At 51.3% G+C, this 22,369-nt stretch overlaps 1 protein-coding gene across 2 annotated transcripts in view; it reads left to right on the top strand.

The window, feature by feature from the left end:
• The first annotated feature begins 4,726 nt into the window (after nucleotides 1-4,726).
• Nucleotides 4,727-22,369, top strand: part of BDKRB2 (bradykinin receptor B2) — a 30,217-nt gene continuing 12,574 nt past the window's right edge. For both annotated transcript variants that reach the window (XM_055304229.1, XM_055304228.1), the window contains exon 1: nucleotides 4,727-5,043. The gene's annotated coding sequence lies outside the window, so the exon portion shown is untranslated. The remainder of the gene's footprint in view (nucleotides 5,044-22,369) is intronic.

The following is a 22,369-nucleotide window of genomic DNA, read 5'->3' as shown; positions in this document are numbered from 1 at the left end:
TCCACTCCCCACCCCCTGCACATCCCCAAACATTTCAGCCAATCACCCCAGCCTTCCCCACCCCAGTCCCCTCAAGTCCTTGGAGGAGAAGCTAGAGCACATGCCACCAAAGCCCACCTCCACCCCTCGCTGGACTCCCCCTCCACATGTCAGTTTCCTGATGAAGGGGAGGAGGAGTGAGGGGGAGGGAGGGGGGAGTGGAGAGGACTCAGTACTGTGTCAGCCTAGGGGACTCCAGGGGGCTAACCAGCCAGGTGCCCCAGTGGGGGCTGTGCTAGGGGGTCCCAGGTTTCATGGGACATAGAGGAGCCTGCACAGAGATGGCTCCCTGGGGATCATGGCTCAGCGGTCATCTCAGGAGAAGAGGGTCTGAGGGATGCCAGGAACCAGCCTCCCCTCGTCACCCTGAGGATTTCCCAGCCCCAGCAGCAGGAAGTGAGTAACCACCTCTCAAGACCTGCTGGCGACAGCTGCAGCGCCAAGGACAGAGTTAGGAAGTGCGGCCAGGCTGACAGGCAGACCAGGGGCTCCTTTCTACCAAACCTGGGGTGCTCGACAGTGTGCCAGGCCCAAGGGGACCAGGCCCCACCGCCCACCTCCCAGAGCAGCAAGGAGATGGACAGGGGGACGGAGGAGGGACTGGCCTCCTCACACTGCCTCCACCAACCCCTGGAACACCTCTCCCAGCCCACCTCCTAATGTCTGCGTACCAGGAATAGCAGGGACCTCACTCACCCCCGCCCCAAATCTGGGGTGGGGAGATACTGCGGGAAAGCCCAGTCAAACAGAAACTGTGGGGGGAAACTCCCATAGCCCAAAGTTAAACAAAAACAGATGAGTTTATATTCTGCAATGTTTCCCAGTGTCTGATAAGAATAAAACACGTATGCGCACACAAGCTATGAAACATGAATTATGTCATTTTGGTGATTCCACCTATGACTTCAACGTACCGATATTCGTATTTAAAATCGGCATTGAGTAATATGAAGATAAATGGTAAAAGAGGCTAATAATTTAAACACTTAACCTTTCTTTCCTAAGAACATTAAACAGCCAACGGCGTTATAATAGGAAGCGGGCGGCCACAGGGTCGGGAGCGGGGCCTGTGCCCAAGGACAATGCCTCCAGCAGGGCCACGTAAGGGCCACTGGGAGTGGGGACCAGAGGCGGGATGGAAGTGCACAGGGCTGGGATGTGCCCTCCAGGGCTCACAGGTGTCCCTGCTGGTGCCAACCAGTCGAAATCACAGGCTTTGCATGTGTTTTGCGATGCATCAAAGTCAGAGCTTACCTTTCAGTTCTGCTTACCAGTTTTCCAGGACTGGTTTGTCTGGGGTGTGCGTGACAAGTCAGCCCTTCGCCCATAGAACAGGGGTTGGCTTTCTGGCCAGGCCTGTGGAGTGCTGTAGAAAAGCACAGCTCACTCCTGGGGGCTAATGACAGGGGTCTTCCTAGGTAGGGGGGTGCGGGGTGGAAGTGACAACCCCAGCCTCACACACAGATGTTGGAGAGAATGTTCCAGAACACTGGCTGAAGGGGCAGACAATTAGAAACAAGTAAGTGCATGTACATACATGCTGTTCTATTTTGCATGATCTTTTCTTTGTCCCCAAAGAGGTTGAATTTGGGGGCTTTTCCCCATAGACTGGGTTGTGTATGAGCATGTATTCGTTGGGTGCCTGCTATGTGCTGGATGATAAATAGACAGGCAATAAGTAAAACAGGAGTCCCTGCCTCGTGGAGTTTGCGTGCAGGGGTCACAGAGGAAACCCACAGGGCTGTGGTGGGAACGCAGTCAGCCTGCTGAGAGCAGGTGGGCCCCAGACCAAACCAGACACATCAAGAAGAGCTCCTGAGGGGCCCCCTTAGGGAAGGGCAAGGCTTACCAAGTAAGGGCCAAGCTCCGGGCAGAGATCACAGCGTATGCAAAGGTCCAGCGTTAGGTATGATCCTGCTGCACTCAGAAACTTTAGTAATTTCACAGGGCTAAAGCTTGGGGGTAGGACTTGAGCCCGGAGAGGCCAGAGGGCCCCGGGCACATTTTTACCATGCCTCACAAAGGAGCCCTGGCTTAATGGGGAGGCCACCAGGGTTATGTAGAAACAACTTGATTCCCCTCCTGCTTCTCTCTGAACGCAGGTGCACTGGCTGGAGCAGGACAGGGCCCCTCTGTGGGCCCCAGCCAGGCAGACCCGATGGGGAAGAAGCCAGGGGCTGTGGTCATTTGGCAGGAAGGGTTTAGCCAAATTTCCTCTTAGCAAAAAAGAGGGACAAAAAAACAAGCTAACACATAAAAATTAGAGAGGGTTGTTTCTGAGTCCACATGGAGCTCCTTTGGAAGTGGTTCCTCGTCTAGGTCCTGCCCCTAAGCAGCAAGCTGGCCTCAGTGGCAGGCTCCTCCCAGGCAAGGGTGCGTCTGATGCATTCACTGCTGTCTAACAATGCACAGCCTAGCTATGGGGATGTCTGATTTATGAGTAGGTGAGTAGCTGGATAAGTGGGTGAGTGAGTGGATGGATGGATGGATGGATGGATGGATGGATGGATGGATGGATGGGCTAGTGAATGAATGGGTGGGTGAATTGGTGGATGGATGGATGGATGGATGGATGGATGGATGGATGGATGGATGGAGAGAGAGATGGATAGTTGGTTAAATGGGTAGATACAGCTGTAGGCAAAAGAAAGAGTGAAACAAATTTAAAGTTTGTTTGATGGCAAGACACAACACAATGCTAATTGTATGGATGAAAGATAGAACTTTTTGTTACTTTAGTTCCAAATGTGAGGAGGCTCCCAGGCAGGTCCACACAAGGGGTTGTACCCAAGGACAGGGTGGCAGCAAGCTGGAGCCACAGGGAGCAGCACGGCGGGGTTAACTAGGATTCCCAGGCTCCCTTGGACTGGGTAATAAGATTTGAATAAGGTTTGGAGTTCCAGGATATGGGGGGTGTCCACAGTTACTGGGTATGTGGCCCCAGAGTGGTTAGATACACAGTAGCCCAGAGTGTAAGAACCCGGCAAGGGAAGTGTCAGAGTGTGAACCTAGAACTAACAAAAACTGACCAGCCTCCAAGCAGAACTTCAAAACTGGATCGAAATGGTATTGTTCAAATCCTACATTACCGCGGTGTATGGAACACTACGTAGATGGACGGATGCTGTTTTGGAACTCTCAGTCAACAGAAGTGTCCACATTGGATTCAGATCACAGGATTTTCATCTCATAGACATGGAACCCGAGAATGTACCAGCAGGGGACTTCCCGAGGGCTCTGTTCTGATGGAGCTCAACGTGCTTTGGTCTTCTGGAATTGAGGAAGGCAACGGATCCTCTCACCTGGACAAGACATGCACGTACAATTCTGGAAACCATTTTAGAGCTCTCAGGGGCTACGTGCAGCCTCTCCCTAGAGCCTTGTCCCCTCTTGGGAAGTCAAGGAGTCCTAATGTGGTAGGTAGGACAGGTCAGTACTCTGGGGAGTCACCCAAGGCATCCAGGCTGGGAAGAGACTTGACTCAAGTTTATGAAACCAGTCCACAGCCATACCAGGCCCGGATCCCGATACGCCTTTGTGGGACTCAGTTTCCCTACCTCTGTGTTGACAGAGTGGAACTTGACCACTGTTTGTAGACTTGCTTCAGAAGACAGGGAAAGAGGAGACAGCGGGTAGGGTTCTGACCCTCCTATTTATTCCCCAGCTCCCTGCACCCTCCCACCACCACCACCCCCGGCCCGCTTTATCTGGTCTTTTTGGAAGGAAAGGTTTTAAGACTTTAAAAACATGTACATTTGAAAGGCTCTGCACTTTCCAGCTTTGGATTGTCGGATTGCCTCTAAGTCTCCAGAGCAAAGCCAAGAAAACCAATCAATGTTGAAGCAGGAGGAAACCATTGCCAAACGTGCCCACATGTGGCAGGGGCAGGTGGGGTGGAGCCCACAAACCTCACGTGGGGCCGGGAAACAAGACAGGGAAAGGTGCTCATTCTGCAAAGGTGTTTCCACATTTCTGCCACTTGGGAGGCAGGCTCACTGTTTACACTGAACCTCAGACGTAAAAACAATCACGTGAGGGAAGTAATGATAAGAGAGAAATGTTGTCTTAGACGAACTTACTCACTCACAGAGTGTGCCAGCCGCCTAGCACAATGCCAGGAGGAGGAATGCTAGTTTTAGAGGTAACCTGCTACACACCTTCTTTTCAATCCGTGATTGCATTCCACTGGGGATTGCATTCTCCCCTGCTTGTGCTCGCTCTCTCTGCCAAATAAATAAATAAAAATCTTAAAAAAAAAGAAAAAAAAAGAACAGAACACAAACTTTGGAGCCAGATTGCCTGGGTTCTTGAGAGGATTAGCTGAGTCCATCCATTTACGTGCTTAGAAAAGTGCCTGACACAGAGCACGAGTTATATATGTGTCAGGGCTGTTATTAATCCTCACCACACCCCTCTGACACTTGTCACGATCTCGGGTCCATCTCCCAGCCCAGAGAGGTTAAGCCACTCTCCCGAGGCCCTTAGGCAGGGAAGCGAGTGCAGGGATGGGGATCCAGGACCTGCTGATTTTGAGTCCTGGACACATTTGCCACCCTGTGGCTCTGAAAGGCAGCCAGGCTACACAATAGAACATTCCTTGGGCTCACTTGGAAATCCTCCATGTGGCTCATTGAGCTCTCAAGGCTCGCGGGGCAGACACAGCCCTGGGTTCCTGAAACAATCCCAGCCCGGGCTCCGCGGGCGGGCGTAGGTTCTGGAAACCAACCGTAGCAGGGCTGGCTGGGCCGCTGGGCAGGAGCGCTGGGCTGGGCTGGAGGTGGAGGGAGGAAGTGCCCAGGAGGGCGGTGACATCACCACCCAGCCCTTGAAAGATGAGCTGTTCCCTCCACCACTTCAGCTCGGCTCTGGCGGCTCCTAGGAGGACTGAGGACATCAGGCAGTCCTGCAGGACCGAGGGAGCTCTCGAGGCGCCCACGTGGCTTGCCCTGGGCAAGAGGGGTCCCAGGAGGACAGGAGGTCCCAGGACAAAGAGAGAGCCAGCAGGTGAGTGTCACAGGGACTGATTCCCCGGGGTTGGGAGTAAAGTTCCCTTGGGTCCTGGGGCAAAGTTCCTTTCCTTTTCTAGTCCTGATGAGTAACAAGAAAGGCTCCCAGCAGCAGGAATTATTACCTTGTTTGTTCTAGGTTCGTCTTCTTCTTGAGTAGAGACAGGCATGTGTGTATCTGTGTGAACAGTTTAGCGATTTGATTTGTATAGACTCTGGGTAGCTGCCTTGGACTTCAGCTACAAGGAGCGAGGAGGGATGGGTGTGGGGTTTAGACTCCGGAATCCGGCTTCTAACTCACAGCTGTGGTGCTCGTGGGCCCTGTACACAGACCCTGTGTACCCAAGTTTCTTAACCTCTCCGAGCCTCAGTCTCTCTGTCTGCAAAGTACCCTGCTTGCTGGCTCCTGGGGTGGCAGGAGTGAAATCAGAGGGCGGGTGGGAGAGGGTCTGTAAGTGCTGCTGGTGTGCGCCGAGGGGTGGTAACTCAGCTGAAAGCCCCTCGGGTCGTGGTCCTGGCTGTCCAGGCCAGAGGGCTCAAACCAGACACCGGTTCAGAGCACAGGCTTTGCGTGGGTTGGAGTTCCAGCTCTGCTCTCCTGCCCTGGGTAACGTTTTTGAGCAAATTATGCCCACCCCCTTCTCCCCATTTCCTGAGCTGACTTGGCAGGGTGGTGACAAAGGTAGAAATGGGCTTGTGCCTGCCTGGGAAAGCCCACATATGCAGTCAGTGCCCCATGAGGGCCGCTGAGAGCAGGTCGTTGCACGAGCCTGGGCTGGGGTGGCCAGTGGGCGTTGCTCCGGCAGGGCAGGTTAGGATGCGCCTCCCTGAGTCACAGGCCTGCTGTGGCTCCCAGCAGCGTGGGTGCACAGGAAGCAGGAGCTTGGGCCCAGGTGTGGGGCAGTGGGGATCCCCGAGCCAACCCTGCCTTTTATTCCTTCTAGAAAAGAGGGAAGGCCCGGGGCCGGGGCCAGGGTGAGCGACCCCAGAGGACGGTGCCCGCTCCCTCTTCTCTGGAGGAAAGCCATTCCCTGTCCTGCTAGATGGTGGCAGCAGTGGGGTGATGGGGAGCCCCACAAGCCCGAGGAAAGAGTTTGCTGCTTCCCCTTGCGTGAGGTGGAAGGCAGGCAGATCTGGGCAACAGCCAGGGGGAGAGGTTTGGGAAAGCATGGGAAACAAGACGGCTCCCATGCCTTCCCCACAGGCGAAACCCTAGGGCCCCATTCCAGCCCTGCCCTACACTCACAGAATCCCTGCAATCCCGTGCTCCAAGCCTGGGAAGGAGGCAAAGAAGGAGTCTCAGAGCAGGGAGAGAACCAACCTGAGCCCTTCTCTGGGGGTTGGGGATGGGGGCGGTGCCTCGGCCTCTTTGGGACCCTGGCTCTGTCCCTGATACACAGGGGAAGGTTCAGGTGATGGGCTGAGTCTACACTGGGGAATCTAAGGACTGTGGGTGAGACCAAACTTCAGAGACACTGGCCAAGTAGGGACGGAGCAGGGGAAAGAGCTGCCACGTGGTCTCTGCTAACCCAGTGAACGTGGCTGGCCCGCAAGGGCAGAGGGGGGCAGAGGGAGCGGTCCTCAGAATAAAAGCAGGGCTCCCCTGTCCCCGCTCTCGCTGCTGCGTCCCCTGCACTGAGAACCCACTCTGCTTGACGACACGCAGGCTCTGCTCACGATGGATCTGCTGAATAATCGGATGGGTGGGTGGGTGGGTGGGTGGGTGGGTGAAGTCCTGAGTGACGGACGCCCAGCTGCAAAGGCTACCTGCCCAGGTATTTTCAATTATGGGACATTCTGCAAAAGGCAAAACTATGGAGTTTGTAGAAAGATCAGTAGCTGCTGGGGGTCACGGGGAGGGAGCGATGACTCTGCAGAGCACAGAGGATCTTTAGGGCAGCGCAACTGCTCTTGTGAGGCTGTCATGATGGACACGCGTCATTGTACATCTGTCCAAACCCCTGAAGGCACAAGGGAACGCCGTGGACTTTGCGTGACAATGACGTGTCATTGTAGGTATTCACTGTCGTAAACGCGCCCTTCTGGTGGGTGCTGCTCACGGGGGAGGCTGGGTGTCTGTGGGGGCAGAGGCCATATGGGAAATCTCTGTACTTTCTACTCAATTTTTCTGTGAACCCAAAATTGTCCCCCCCAAAAAAAATCAAGCTTAAAAAAAAAAAAAAGCACACAAAGCAGATCTGTATGTTGCTTTAAGGATTCAGAAGGCACTTAGAGTATCAGAACTTACTAAGATTTGACACCCTGAGTGCATCACCTCCACCACCCCCAGTCTAGGAATCTCCTGACCTGTGAGTATCTTTCTTAGCGCGCATGCTTCCAAGGACAGGGAGCTCACTACTTTGCCAGCCAGCCCACTCCATCTCAGGAAAGTTCTACTGTTTAAAAGTTCCTCCTTAGGGATCTCTGGGTGGCTCAGCGGTTTAGCACCTGCCTTTGGCCCAGGGTGTGATCCTGGAGTCCCGGGATCGAATCCCGCATCGGGCTCCTGCATGGAGCCTGCTTCTCCCCCTGCCTGTGTCTCTGCATCTCTTTCTCTCTCTGTGTGTCTCTCATGAATAGATAAATAAAATCTTTAAAAAAAAATAAAAGTTCTTCCTTAGACTGGAGCTAAACTCCTGTCCCACTGAGCAATGGTCCCCTTTCTAGCTCTTGGGGCTGGGGTGTACAATTCTAGTCCTCGTAGGTCCTCTCTGAGCTAAACATCCACAACTCCTTAATCACGACACACTTTCTACTGCAAACCCAAAGAGTCAGCTACCTCTTTGACTCTGTGGTGGAGCCTGTAGGATATTAGAGGCTAGAAAAACATGAGCAAACTACCTCACCCCACCAAAATCATCATGCAGGGTGGAACACACATGAGCTCTGGGTTCAAATCCTGGCTCTTTACCGGTTAGGGATGCTCTCTGAGCCTGCTTTCTCAATTTGTGCAATGGGGAGAATCGTTTCCTTTTCTGAGGACCACGGGGAGGTGTAACACAGATGGTGTCGGGGTGGTGCTAGCAGGCACCAGGCTCGCTGCAGGGCCCCGCCTAGCGGAAGGACGGTCTCCAGGGGCAAGAACCGGGCCTGGGACTATCAGAGGTGCTGTCTTCACTGCACATGAGGCCACCGCGTCTCGAGGATTCCCGGGAACAAGGGCCCCCCAGGACGCACGGGCTCGTGTTCCCAGGCAACACATTCTTGAGTGGTGACGCCAGGAGTCCCGTCCTACTTCCCTTCAGGGCTCAAACTTTAGGCCCCAATGCCTGTGGGCCTCCTGACCTCTGGGGCTTGTGGAGCACTTTCCCGCGAGGCACAGATAAGTGGTTCCAGATCCCAATCCAAACCCCCTAGAAGGCAGAGAGACCGCATGCAAGTCACTTCACCTCTCTGGGCCTCACGGGTCCACATTTGAAAATCAGCTCTATCTGTACCGGACACCTCACAGGATGTTGTAAACTGTAGAGTGCCTGCCACTTTGGTGGTGGTGGTTGTGCTGATTTGCACCCGTGACTCCACGTCGCCTCTTCCCTATGGGACCCCTGAGTGAGCGCTCCGCTCCAGCGTGGGCATTGCCTGATGGGGAAAGACTAGCCATTTGCAAATGCGGCTCCCCCACCACCCCCTGCAGACACCGAGCCCTCTCCTGGACTCACTTCTACCAGCTCCCAGGATTCTGATGCAAGTGGGCCTCTCTGTCCACATTTGAGAGATCAACTGCCTTAGCCAAAGGTTTTCTGAGGCAAACGAACTTGAGGAGGAATCAGGCCCTGTCCCTGCCCTGGAGCCCAAAGCCATCCTCCCCAGTAGACGTTGTTAAATGCCAGTGAGGCAAGTAGGGGTGGGAGAAGTGGCCTCTGGGCTCTCGTCTGACCAGAAATGTCCAGAAATGAATGGCCAGAATGAAAGAACAAGGTGGGGAGATGAAAAGCCGGAGGAGGCGGGAACGGGGGTGTCCACCTGGCACAGGTGTGCTCAGCAGTGGCAAAGGCCTGCGGACAAGGCGATCTGCACAGCTCATGGGTGGAAGCCAAGACAGTGGGAAGGAGGAGACCCACAGGGGCAACAGACTCCCATGGCATCGAGGCCTCGCCCCCTCCCTGTTCCTGCCCTGCTCCTCCTGCTAAGCTCTGAAGCCAGCTCCAGGGGACTGAATCCCACCCCTGCTCCTCCCCAGCCCCCAGCGTGTGACCTAGGACAACCACTTAGCCTCTCTAGGCCTTGGTCCCTCCATCTGCAGAGCATCATAGAACTGCGAGCCTCCTGAAAGGAACGGGGACCTGCCTGCAGTGTCTGGCGCCTTCCAAGTGGGTGGCTGGCTTGTTCAATGCAACGGGGCAACTGTGCATCCTGGATGCTCCCGTTCCCCTCCTCAAACCGTGGGTACACACGCAGTGCTGACCCACTTAGGGGGTGCCTGGAAGGAGCTGGGGAAACCAGGGCGGGGAGCGCCTGCCTCCAGGAGGGTGCTGGGGATGGGGCCAGAGGGGAGGCAGGCTTCCTTTGAATTTCCTTTGAAATTCTTATCATGATATGCCTTGGCAGAATTTCAATATATAAATTTAAAAAAAAAAAAGAAATTTAAGTGGAAATAAGGAGACAAAATTCTCCAAGACACCCACTCTCCACAGCCTGAGTCTGTCCTGCAGATGAAGGATTCACACATCTGTGCCCACACTCAGGAGCCAGCACAGGGAAGAGGCAGTGAGGGAACAGTAGGGACTCCAGAGTGGGGGACGGTCCTGCCCTCGGGTGCATTCTGTGAGTTTTTGAGGAGGTGCTTTTGCTGAGCACCTACTATGTGTGGGCTCTGTGTTGGGCATGTAGGTGCTGCTGGGCACCCCAAAACTGCTCATCCCGGTCAGACTCTGGGGATGAGTTTTTTTTGTTTTTTTGGTTTTTTTTTTGTTTTTTTTTGGAAAAAAAATTGTTTTACTTGTATGTACATTCCAGCCAAAAGAGAAATTAATCCCAACAAATAATCCCAAAAAGGGGAAGGTGTTATAGAAAAAATTAGTGTGACTAATGAATTAGTGTGATCAATGAAATCCACTAAAGTCTAAGGTATGGCTAACAAATTTGGTCATAATGTGATTTTGAAGCTTATTCACTGTTTCGTTTTTTAATTTTTTTTCTTAAAGATTTTATTTATTTATTCCTGAGAGACACAGAGGGAGAGGCAGAGACATAGGAAGAGGGAGAAGCAGGTTCCCAGCGGGGAGGCCAGTGCGGGACTCGATCCCAGGACCCCGGGAGCGTGCCCTGAGCTGAAGGCAGACGCCCAACCGCTGAGCCACCCAGGTGTCCATAATCACTATCTTAAAAGGATGCTTAAAATTTTTTAAATGATAGTTATCGGCAGAACTGAGCTGGTCACATCTGGGAGAAGGAACTTTCTCAGGCCAGCACGGAGCAGGGCTGCAGGGTGCAAGGTGACCCAGAGCCAGCCCCCACACCCTACAGGTGGGGCACGGACCCCCCAGCCCTGAGCCTCAGACTCCGCTGGTCCCTGCCTTCCTGAGCCACTTACCGACACGGCCCTGGGCCCCCCAGCTCGAGACCTGCCTCCAAGGTACAGGGAGCCTGGTGGGAGAGACAGTCGAGAGCCCCAGAAACTCTCACGCAGCACTTTGCCTCCGTGACCCCCGGTGTCAGCCCCAGAGGAGCTGGGACAGTCACAGGCATGGCTTGTTCCCAAGCATCCTGAATCCAGAGCCCCATGGCAGGGTCTCCGCCCTGTCCTTCCTGGGCCTCTGTCACCACCAGCAGATGCACAGACACACAGACACACAAACAGAAGCCTACAGACACACACACACAGGCATACACACACACTACACACACACCACACACACTACAAAACGTATACACACACCACCACACACAGACACACAGCCCACAAACATACATATCACACACAGAGACCACACACACACCACATACACAGCAAACACACACCTCCCATGTCACACACACCCAGATGCACACATCACACACACGTACTCACCACACACCACACACCACACACACATACTGCCTCTCTGCTGCCTACATGTCCCCACATCCAGCTGGTGACATGTCTATAATGTCCGAATTGCCTTTGTGGGCAAGTTTCTTTTTTTTTTTTTTTTTAAGATTTTATTTATTTATTTGAATGAGAGAGAGAGAGAGCCCAAGTTGGGGGGCAGGGCAGAGGGAGAGGGAGAAGCAGGCTCCCCGCTGAGCAGGGAGCCCGACACAGGGCTCCATCCCAGGTCCCTGAGGTCCTGACCCGAGCCTAAGGTAGATGCTTCACCAACTGAGCCAACCAGGTGCTCCGTGGGCAGGTTTCGATCCTTTCCCATAAGGGTCCTCAACCCGAGTAAAGTGGAGGGGGCGCCTACACGGGGGAGAGACAAGGCACAGGAGACTGCCCGGTGTCACCTGAGGGGCATCTCAGCCCCACCTCTGGGCTCCCTTGCCGCTCAACACCATCACGAGTATTCCTTCTGATAAACCCACTCGCTAGCCCCACCTGAGAGTCGAGAAACGTCTCCAGAGCTAAAACGGAGCTAGGTTGGGACCTGGTCTGGTTCTTCCCGTGAGGACATCATGCCTCCCTGGATAGGAAACAGTATCAAGACAGGGACCCCTCAGCCTGGGGGCTTCCCACAGTGGGATGTAACCTGGAAGCCCCAGCTGGGTGCTAACAGCTCTGATGGGGACACCTCACATGTCCCTGGCCATGGACACACGTTTACAATAAGAATAAGTATCAGCCACAGGGCTTTTCCTTGCAAATGGCCTGGTAACTTCTTCCAAGGGTCTATTTGGACTGTGGTAGCTGCAGCTGAGGGGGCAGAGGTGAGGCCCCCTGAGGGCAGTCACCACGCATAATGACCCTTGGATCTGGGGGACAAAGGAGGTGACTATTATTCCTAAGGCAGGAAAGGGAGCTGAGGCTTCATGAGGTCCCAGGTGCCAGGGGTGATCTGCTGGATCCTCACCACAACTTGGACCCTGGAGATCAAGCTCCTTGTCCTACAAGCGGGGGGACCCAGGCTCAGAGAGGGGGCCCCTCATTTGATGTCACATCATTAGTAAACGTCAGAGCAGAGAATCGAAGGCCACCAGGGAGACTCTATCGTCCAGAGTCTTGTGTTACATGGTAAATTTGCTTCACAGGTCACAGCTGACCTCACCTAGGGCAATGACGATGGGAGGCAGTTGAATAAACCAGGGACAAGGGGCCAGAGGGAAGGGGCAGGCAACACACAAAGGAAGGAAAACCAGGCTGGCCTCGGGTTTTCAGAGGCAACAAATACAGCAGACCCCAACAGAGGAGCAGCTGCAGACTCAGGGGGCAAACAGGCTGTGACACTGAATGATCCTCCAGGAGCGCAGGCCGCAGAAGGACATGCTCAAATCTGAAAGGCTCCCAAAACACGCCATCCCTGCAAGTGTCATGGAAAAAATCATACAAAGACCTAAGAGGCATGAGTCAAGATCTAGAACAGAGGTTGGGGAAGGCTTTGCTTTTGCTCTTTACTTTTGTTTCACGGGGACCCCAAACTCAGGACATCTGAGCCCTCAGACGCTGCTCAGTAAAAAAAAAAAAAAAAAAAAAAAAAAATCATCCCAGAACCTCCCACAAGCAGCAACTCATCTGGGTACTTTTCCCTGGGATTTAGAACCCTGCTGAATCCACCTGCTCAGAACAAGTGGCTGGGCAAACAGGAAGCCACTAAAGAAAGGGTTCATAAATACTTTAGACATTTCAATTTAAATGAAAACATGATTGCGTATTCACCAGTTTTTATGTAAGCCAGTCTTTTCCTTTGAACACAAGTTGGCTGATGATCTTCATTACATAGAGCTAACCCATAATGCATTCCCTGTGCTTTTAAAAATTGGAGAAAACACTTGGCTTACTTAAATCTCTCCGTTACAAAAGTAATACCTATCCTTCATAGAAAAATTAGAGGCTACTACAAAGAATAAAGAAAACACAAAAGCAACTCAGGATCCCAGGCTGGAAGGCAAACACTGTCAGTTGATAATTTGGTATTTTGCCTACCATGCTCTATATACAATTTAGCCCCCTGCTTTATTTTTTCTCCTTGATAAAATATCAGAAATACATATTTTTTTCACAAACAGCATTTTTTTAAAAGATTTATTTGTTTATTTTAGAGAGAGAGAGAGCATGAGCAGAAGGAGCAGAGGGAGAGGGAGAGAGAGAATCTCAAGCAGACTCCGAGCTGACTGGGAACCTTGATGTAGGGCTCGATCTCATGACCCTGAGATCACAACCTGAGCTGAAACCAAGAGTCAGACACTAAACCGACGAAGCCACCCAGGCATCTCTGAAACATCATTTTTAATATATTTAACCAATTTCCTGGTCCTAAATATTTCGGGTTTTCCTATTTTCTTCTTCTAAATGCTGATCAACATTCCTATGCATGAAGCGTTTCCTGTCCTTTTGATTCATTTCAGAAATACCAAGCAGAAAGGAGAGGGAATTTTTTTAGGCTCTTGATTTTCTTCACCGAATTATCCAATTTGAATTTTCTGGGGACAAGTTTGGGAGCCACTCAACCCTCTCCTGCCCGACTATATTCAGACACGCTATCCAAGCCGCATCTGCCTGTCTTTCTTAGTCTGAGACTGGCCCATTAAATGCTTGCAAATCAGATTGTTTTTAAGTTGTAGTGACCACGGTGGGTGCCTCCAGGAATTGGAGCCAGGCAGCCAGAGAGGAGATGGGGCATCTGGCATCTCAACAGATGCAAACTCTTACTAATAACAATCCTTACTGAGAATCTACTCAAAACCAGTCCCACTTCCCCAGCAAGAAATTGAGGTTTGCAGAGGCCAAGGGGCCTGGCAGTAAGCAGGGACACAAGGCTGAGGCCCCCATTTCCCCTGTGGCAAGCTTCAGGGCAGAGTGCGTGAGACGGTGAGCAATTTGGAAACGGTCTCTGCCTGGCACAGATTCGCAGTGGGCCAGGCGGGGCATCTCAGAGGCTTTGGTTCTTGCCTCCAAATTGGGAAACACAAGGGACGAGGCAAGTTTGTGCACGTCAGAAATTCTTCTCAATCCTGGCTCAGGAGGTGAGAATTTTCGACCTGCTTTAGCAACAGAAATGGTCCTGCGCCCCAACCCCCAGCAGGGTCCGCAAAGTTCTCAGAGCCCTGGGCATGGTTGCAAGACCCCTCGTGCCAGCTGAGTTGCAGACCATGGTTGCTGAGCTGGGTTTCATGAAGAGATGACAGTGCTCTTCTCTTCTCCAGCGCACCCCAGCGCACCCCCACAAGAAGAAGGCAGCCTGGTGGGGTACAGTAAATGCAGACATTGGTCTAAGGCCGTACTCTGCACATCACAGCTGGGTGGTCTCTGAAGTTCATTCTTGACCCAGAAATCAGATGGTGTCACACCCGGTGTAAATCCCTCCAGTGTTGCTCTGAGAATTAAGAGAGGTCAGGTCTGTGAATCACCTGACAGACAGTTGACAGCTCCAGTACCTTCCCATCATATGAATTTAATGTATGTCTCAACCCAGAAAGCCAAAGACTGACAGGGCCTTGGCGTTGGATTAGGCAGCTATACGTAGTCATAGGGCTTCAACCTGAAGAGTTTAAGGAATCTTGGTCCAAATACACCAAAAACACTGCCCAGACTTTACTTGAACACCTCCAGTGACAGGAAACTCGCTACTGCAAAAAAGCAATGCAGCTTGGCAAAGATTCAGTCAGCTGTTACTGAATCCAGGACCAGGCACCCAGAGAAGCAAGGACCCTGCCCTATGCTCAAGGGACTGACAGTGTGGCAGTCAGGACAGGCGTAAAGTAAGAGAAGAGCGTGTGTGTATGTGTGTGTCTGTGTGTAATCTGAGCCTATTTTGTTGTTTATTAAGATGAGGACAACACTGGGAGTCCCATGCTTCTTATAGGACCAAGGGAGTACACGGGAGCACTTTGACACAGCGTCCCAGGCCTGGCTCCGCCCCTGAACCACTGAGGCTCAGTTTCCTCATCTGTAAAATGGGCCTGTTATACCACTTAGAGCTGTTGTGAGGGTTAAATGAGTTATTATGTGTTACATGCTCAGAGTAGAGTGGGCACCCGGCAGATGGCACATGCATTATCCATCCTTCCAACAAATGCGTCCTAAGCGCCTGCTGTGGGCCAGGGTCAGTGCTGGGAGGTGGGGTCCAGCGGAGGGGGAGGTAGAGCCACCTCCTGCGTTTCCAGCCCCACTGCCCCCAGCCTGGCAAGGAGAGAGAGAGTTAAGGGAGCTGTGTACACAAAGTATGTTCAGACACAAAGGGAGCACAGGGGCTGGGAGCCTCTCTGCAGGGACAGCTCAGCCAGGTCCTGAAGGCCTCCTGGAGGAGGTGGCATGACGCTGGATCTGAAGGATGACTAGGGGTTGGAAGGGCTCCTTGTAGAGGGGAAAGCGGGCGGGAGGCAGAGAGGCAGCCCCCTGACCAAGGCATGCTGGGGCCCAGCAGGCCCAGAGCCAATGACCACCCTGTCAGGAACCTCGTGAGCTCACTGACACATCACATCAGCTTGAAATCAGCCATAGCAGGAATATTTTCACCACGAAAATCTGCAAGGGCTACAGATTAGGCCTCCCCCCACTGCTGCCTCCGAGAGAAAGCCCCTTGTTAGCATTCACTGGCTCAGCACACCACTGCCTCCGGCTCCTCCCAGTTGGCTGAACCAGCCCTCCACCCTCATGGGGACGCCCCGTCCCAAGGCCTGAGGACAGGACAGCAGGACCCCTCGTCCTCCTGTGAGCGGTCCTGGACCAGAGGGAAGGGCCAGAGCATGGAAAAGTGCCACTGGGAGTCTACCCCGTGCCAGCGGGTGTCCCGTGAAGCGGTCCCTGGGGCAGCTCAGGATGCGTTGGGGGGGGGGGTTGGTTCTCAGGCCCAAGCTTTCCTGGGCAAGACAGACGGACCCTGGACAGATGGCTGTGAATTGGCTACAGAAGGCAGACATGGCAGGAAGCTGATAGGACTCTTCATCAGGGGGAGCAGAGGCAGGAACAAAAGGAGCCATGAGGGTTTAGCTCACGCCTGCCTTCTGAGCAGGTACGGGATCACCTGCGGGTGGCGGTACCACACGGGACCTGGCCTCCCCGCCTCCCTCTACAGACCCCTTCAGGGCCACTGACCCACACTGCTCATCCACACTTCACCCCCCCTTCCCCGGACTCCATCCCCTCCTCCTGCCTCTCCCCTCTTCCTCTCCTGCCCCTGCATGGCCTCCTCCACCTCTGATGCCACCTGTCTCTCTCCCACCTGGCTGCCTAGGTGGGAGGCCTCCTGACTCCTATAATTAAGGGAAGCCCTCAACCCCTGCCACTCACACCCCGACCACACCGAGCTTTGACTATTCAGGCATCCTAGTGGAAACACCACAAAGATGAGATCTACACGTGAAAGCTATTTGGTGGAGGTCACCTGGTCAAGGCCTCAGACGACCATGGCCCCCTGGAAGCCTCCTGTGCTTCTCACCCTTAGGCCTCCCCAGCCACCTGCGAGATCCCGAGGGCACTGCTGGCTCTAGTTTACTGTGGTTTACCGTGACAGTGACACTATAAAGCGAGATCGCCTGGCAGTGAGGTGCCAGGGTTCGAATCCCAGCTCCACTAGCCATTCACTGTGTGACTCTGGCCTCTCTTTTCTCATCCATGAACGGGATGCTTCTTTTTTTCTCTCCCTCCTTCCTTCCTTTCTTTCTTCCTTTCTTCCTTCCTTCCTTCCTTTCTTCCTTTCTTCGTTTCTTCCTTCTTCGTCTTCATCTTCTTCTTCTTCTTCTTCTTTTTTTTTTTTTTTAAATCTGGCTACTAAATAATTTAAAATTACTTTGTGGCTCACATTAGATCTCTACTAGACAGCACTGCTCTGGGCTGTGGGAAGCCATAGAACCAACACCCAGGATTCATGAACAAGTGAATTGAAAGGAAGAGAAAACAGAGTGAGAGATGTCAGGAAAACCTATAAATTAAAAGAAACATAACAGACATATCAACCAATCCGATATGTAAAGCAATTTGGGTTCTGATTTAGAAAATAACTATGGGACACCAGGCTGGTTCAGTGGGTAAAATGTGTGACTCTTGATCTCAGGGTGGTGAGTTTGAACTCCACGTTGGGGCTGAGCCCACTTAGAAAAGAAAAGTAAAGAAAAGAAAAAAAGAAAAGAGAAAAAGGAAAAAATAATTTGGAAAAAATATGAAATCATGAGACCATCAGAAATCGTAACACCGCCTAGAGAGTTAATGCTAGTAAAATATTGTTGATTTCTTGTAGACGTGATAATGGGTAAGCAGTTATGCTTCTTGAAAAGAGTCCTTATCTATTAGAGATTCACCCTAAAACATTTACAGAATAAAGGGTAGGCATGTGAAATTTGCTTTAAATCATACAGGAGAGGTGGGACGGGTTTTGGTGTGAAAAAAACAAGATTGTGAGTTGGTGCTCACGGAAGCTGGGTGATAGGTACCTAGACTTCGGTGATGGCAGCCTGTCAGCTTGTGTATATTTTCAGACCTTTCCATAACAACAAGCTAAAAAACAAAAAGACAAATCTGGGTCTCTGACTGGCTTCAAATCTCAGCTCTACGCTACTAGTTATGCCTCAATTTGCTCATCCATGAGACAGGGAAGTAACAATACTCCCTACACTGCAGAGGATTTTCTGTAACGTGCTTCGAAATGTGCAAAGAAAATAAATTTATTTTGCAGGTGCTTTACACATTGTCACCAGTCTTCACAACAGCCTTTGTATGGGAGGTTATCCCCATTTACTCGATGGGCTAGGACTGCGGCCCAACTCGCATCCCTGGTTTGACTATCTCCTGAGTCCCAGTCTGGGATCAATACCTGTGTTGGGGACTCAGGGTCAACTTTTCCCATCTTCTCTGCTTCTCTGGCCTGGGGAGACTCCAGGCCCATTCCTTAGCAGGTTAATATGAAGAAACATGCTCCCCTTCCACTCCCTTCTAGAAAAGGTATAACAGAGGCAGAACCTGGAACTCTGGAACTTTAATTCTGAAAAGAGAATTTTCCATTGCCTGTAGTGGAACCATACAGAGGGCCATAGTCCAGAGCACTGGGGCCAGGCTTGGGCTTGACTGTGGCTTTGTCTTGGGCAGGCCTGACAGGTAGAGCCAGGTCCTGGGATCCTCAGAGGCAGACAGGCAGGCTCCTGGTGAACGGGAGCGTGCTAAGCTGACTCATTCCATCTGTCTCCATGAAAGCCTTCGGATGCCCCCAAGTGAAAGATGGGCCCCTGACAGTGCACTGTGGCTGATCCCCCTGCCTCTGCTTGTGTGTGTCCCCATGTTACCTCTTTAGGGACGTGGTTGTGTAGAGGTCTCCAGAATTATCTATTATAACAGCTAATAGGTGGAAATGAGGTCCCAGAGGTAGCAAGGCATTTATCCACGGTCACACCTGGTACTCAGCGACAGAGACAAGAGATGGTCCTTGAAGGATGGCACCAGGATGTGGCTTGATGTCCAAGTTTTTTTAGGCCCGCCCATCATGTCTGCACTCTTCCCCACCATATCTCACACTGAACGTGATAAGCAAATAGAGCATAGGAGTTTGTTGAATGAATAAATGAGCAGGAGGCGTAATGTGCAATAGAATAGGTCCCTTCAGAGCCAAGTTCTCAAGCCTTACCGTGTGCGGGAAGGCACAAAACTCCACCTGCCTTAAAGTGTTCCTCTTGCACGCACCTTCAGCAGGACTTGAACCACTTCGTGCCATGAAGCGTTGTTTTCGCTCTACAGCAGGCTCCAAGTCTCTGTTTATTATGTCTTCCTCCTCCTCATTTTGTAAACCAGCTGCGTAGGAAGATAGTCCCGGTACACATTTGCGTGTGGTAGAGGACCCAGGCCAGCAGCCAATTTGGCAAAGGCCCCTGGCCACCTGCCCTCACCTCCCCCCTTCCCCAGCAGGGCCACTGCCACCCTTGGGCCACCAGGACCCTCAGGGAGCTAGAGTGTCTGCAGGAGGAATGAGCACTCTTCAGCACACCCAAACCTGAGCCTCGCCTGAGGAATTGCTTTTCTAGAAAATACACTCCCTCTGGACCCACAGCCTTCCTTTCTTGCAAGGCTCTCTTACAAAGATTTCTTTTTCCTCCCATTATAAATTATTTACTTGCTCATGACAGAAATCCTGGAATATATGAGAGAGTGGAAATTACATCATTATAATCACACAAAGGCAGCTGCTGTTAGGTTTGGTGCATGCCCGCCACACCAATGCACAGGCTAGGGGTATGAGGTTGGGGTTTTTAAACTTGTTCACAATCAGACAAATTAGCACCCAGTGATTTCTTCCACGTGGGCTGGGGTCAGCTGTGGGATGATAAAAAAAGAACACGGGGTCTAGGTACCAGGATTCCAGGACGTGGCTTCAAGTTGAGTCTGCCACTAGCTGGCTGTGTGTCCTAGGAGAATGTCCACCATCTCTGAGCCTCCATGTGCACTTCAGTGACATGAGGGAGTCTGATGAAATGCTTGAAAGCCCTTCCCACCCTAATTTTCTGGGATCCTGTTAGGTTAATTGAGGAAGAGCTTCTAGGGGTGGATGGAAAAAGGAAGGAGGAATAGGCTTGGCACCAGAATCCCATGTTTCAATTAAGACAGGTCCTCGGACTCTGTCCCCAATGGCCCCAGTCCTGTGAGGGGATCCAGACCCCTGATCGCCTCTGGCCTGCACCAGACCCCTAAAACGCCACTGTAGCAGGAGACAGGCAAGGCCTCAGTTCTTGTCACAGGCTGGCACTTACATGCTGTGTGGCTTTAGACAACTCATCACCTCTCTGGGCCTTGTTTTCCCTTCCGTAAAAGACGGTGGGGGTAGATTGAACATTTTCTTTTAAGGAAAATTCTTTCCTCCAATAAAATTGTTTGCAGTAACCTGATACAGGCAGAGAGGAAGGGGATGCTGACATTTATGGAGCGTTGAACATATATCAAGCATTGTTCTAAGCGCTTTGCAATCATTAATCTCCTTATACTCCCAGCAACCTACACAGTAGGTGCTATTAGCATCCCCTTTTGACAGATGAAAAAAACTGAGGCCTGGAAGGGGTTCCGCTGCTTGTCCAAGGTTATACATAGCTAGTACGTGCTGCAGCTGGGATTCTGGCCTGGTTCAATCTCAGTCATGAAACTCCCGAGCCTTGTCATTCCAACCCCTTGGGGACATCTCCAGGTACTCAGCCCATGCTCTTCCATATTTACATGTGTGCATGGGTGCACACGCCCACGCACACACACGCACACACTATGGCTGTTCCTCTGTAGCCCATCCGCCAAGCTCCCTACTCAAGCCCCAAACCAAAGGCCCAGAGACTGCCAATCCCCCAGTCCCCATACAGCCAGCTGGGCTGCCCTTGTCATCCCCACAGACTGCAGCCACCCGCATAGGGCATTGAGACAGAGGAGCAAAGACAAAGAGGTGGGAGCATAGGGAATGCCCTTGGGGAACAGGAGAAGGGCAACCTGTCTGGGGCAGGCGCATCTTAAAAATAACACTGTCTCTGGCTTTGCCCGCAAAATGGTTTATTTGAGAATAGCAGATAATTGCAATTTGGGACACACAAGATACATCAAAACCCTGGACAAGTCACGAGACCAGAGAAAAGAAATGCCTTCTCCGCCCCCCACCCCCGCTTTTTTTAAAGATTTTATTTATTTATTCTTGAGAGAGAGAAGGAGAGAGAGTCAGAGACACAGGCAGAGGGAGAAGCAGGCTCCACGCTGGAAGCCTGACATGGGACGTGATCTGCAGAGAGAAGAGCCAACTGGGAGCTGTTCTAAACAAAAAGCCTTTTAGACTAAATTGGGAAATGGAAGCATGATTGGTTCTCATTGGCTGAGCTGTGACTGTCTCTCATTGGCTGGGCTGTTGCTGGGCCGGAAAACAATCTTCCTGCTTTCTGCTGGGGTCCTAAAGCAAAATCTCCCACCCTTTTTTTTTTTTTTGGTATATTTTTTTATTGGAGTTCAATTTGCCAATATATAGTATAACACCCAGTGCTCATCCCGTCAAGTGCCCTAAAACAAAATCTTTCTGCTCAGTGTTCATATTTACTGCAGTGGGGCTGGGAGGAGAGGCCTGATGTGAGTGCTCCCCCTGCTGGCCTCCCGACCCCATTTTATTTTTTTTATTTTTTTATTTTCTTTTATTTGAGAAAATATTTATTTTCTTTTTTTTCCAAGTTTTTATCTAAATTCTAGTTCATTAACATATATGGAAAATGGGTTTCAGGTGTAGAATTTGATGATCCATCACTTACATATAATACCCAGGGCTAATCCTAACAAGTGCCCTCCTTACTGCCCATCCCCTGTCTAACCCATCCCCCTTCCTCTTCCCCTCTAGCAACCCTCACTTTATTCTCTATTGTTAAAAAAAGTCTCTTATGATTTGCTTCTTTCTCTCTCTCTTTTTCCTTCCCATATGTTCATATTTTTTATTTCCTAAATTCCACAAATGAGTGAAATTATACAGTATTTGTCTCTGACTTATTTCGCTTAGCATAATACCCTCTAATTCCATCTACTAGAATGCAAATGGCAAGATATCCTTCTTTTGATGGCTGAGTAATATTCCATTATATATATGTCATATATGTGCTATATATCATATATATATATATATATCATCATCATCATACCACATCTTCTTCACCCATTCATCAGTCAATGGACATTTGGGCTCTTTCCATAGTTTGGTTATTATTGATAATGCTGCTATAAACATCAGGGTGCATGCACACCTTCGAATCTGTATTTTTGTATCCTTTTGGTAAATCGATCCCATTTTATGTTTTTATTTTTTAGTTTTTTACAGAGGGAGGTGGAGAGGGGCAGAGGGAGAGGGAGAGAGTGAATCTTAAGTAGGCTCCACCTTAGCATGGAGCTGGATGCAGGGGTCAATCTCACAACCCTGAGATCACAGCCTGAGACAAAAGCCAGAGTCAGATGCTTAACCGACTCAGCCACCCAGGTACCCCAAACCAATCTCATTTTTTTTAAAAGATTTTATTTATTTATCTGACAAAGGGAGAACACAAGCAGGGGGAGCAGCAGAGGGAGAAGGAGAAGCAGGCTCCCCACTGAGCAAGGATTCCCCGGGAGGAACTCCATCCCAGGACTCTGGGATCATGACCTGAGCCAAAGGCAGATGCTTAGCCAACTAAGCAGATGGCCCTAAACCGACCCCATTTTAAATGAGGTTTGTCTTTATTCAGTTGCACAGGGACTAGGAAAATGTATTATATGAAGATGGATGGGGGTA

The sequence above is a fragment of the Nyctereutes procyonoides genome, unplaced genomic scaffold, assembly GCF_905146905.1.
Source record: "Nyctereutes procyonoides isolate TBG_1078 unplaced genomic scaffold, NYPRO_anot_genome, whole genome shotgun sequence".
Classification (NCBI taxonomy): Eukaryota; Metazoa; Chordata; class Mammalia; order Carnivora; family Canidae; genus Nyctereutes; species Nyctereutes procyonoides.
This window is presented reverse-complemented; position numbering and strand designations above follow the sequence as displayed.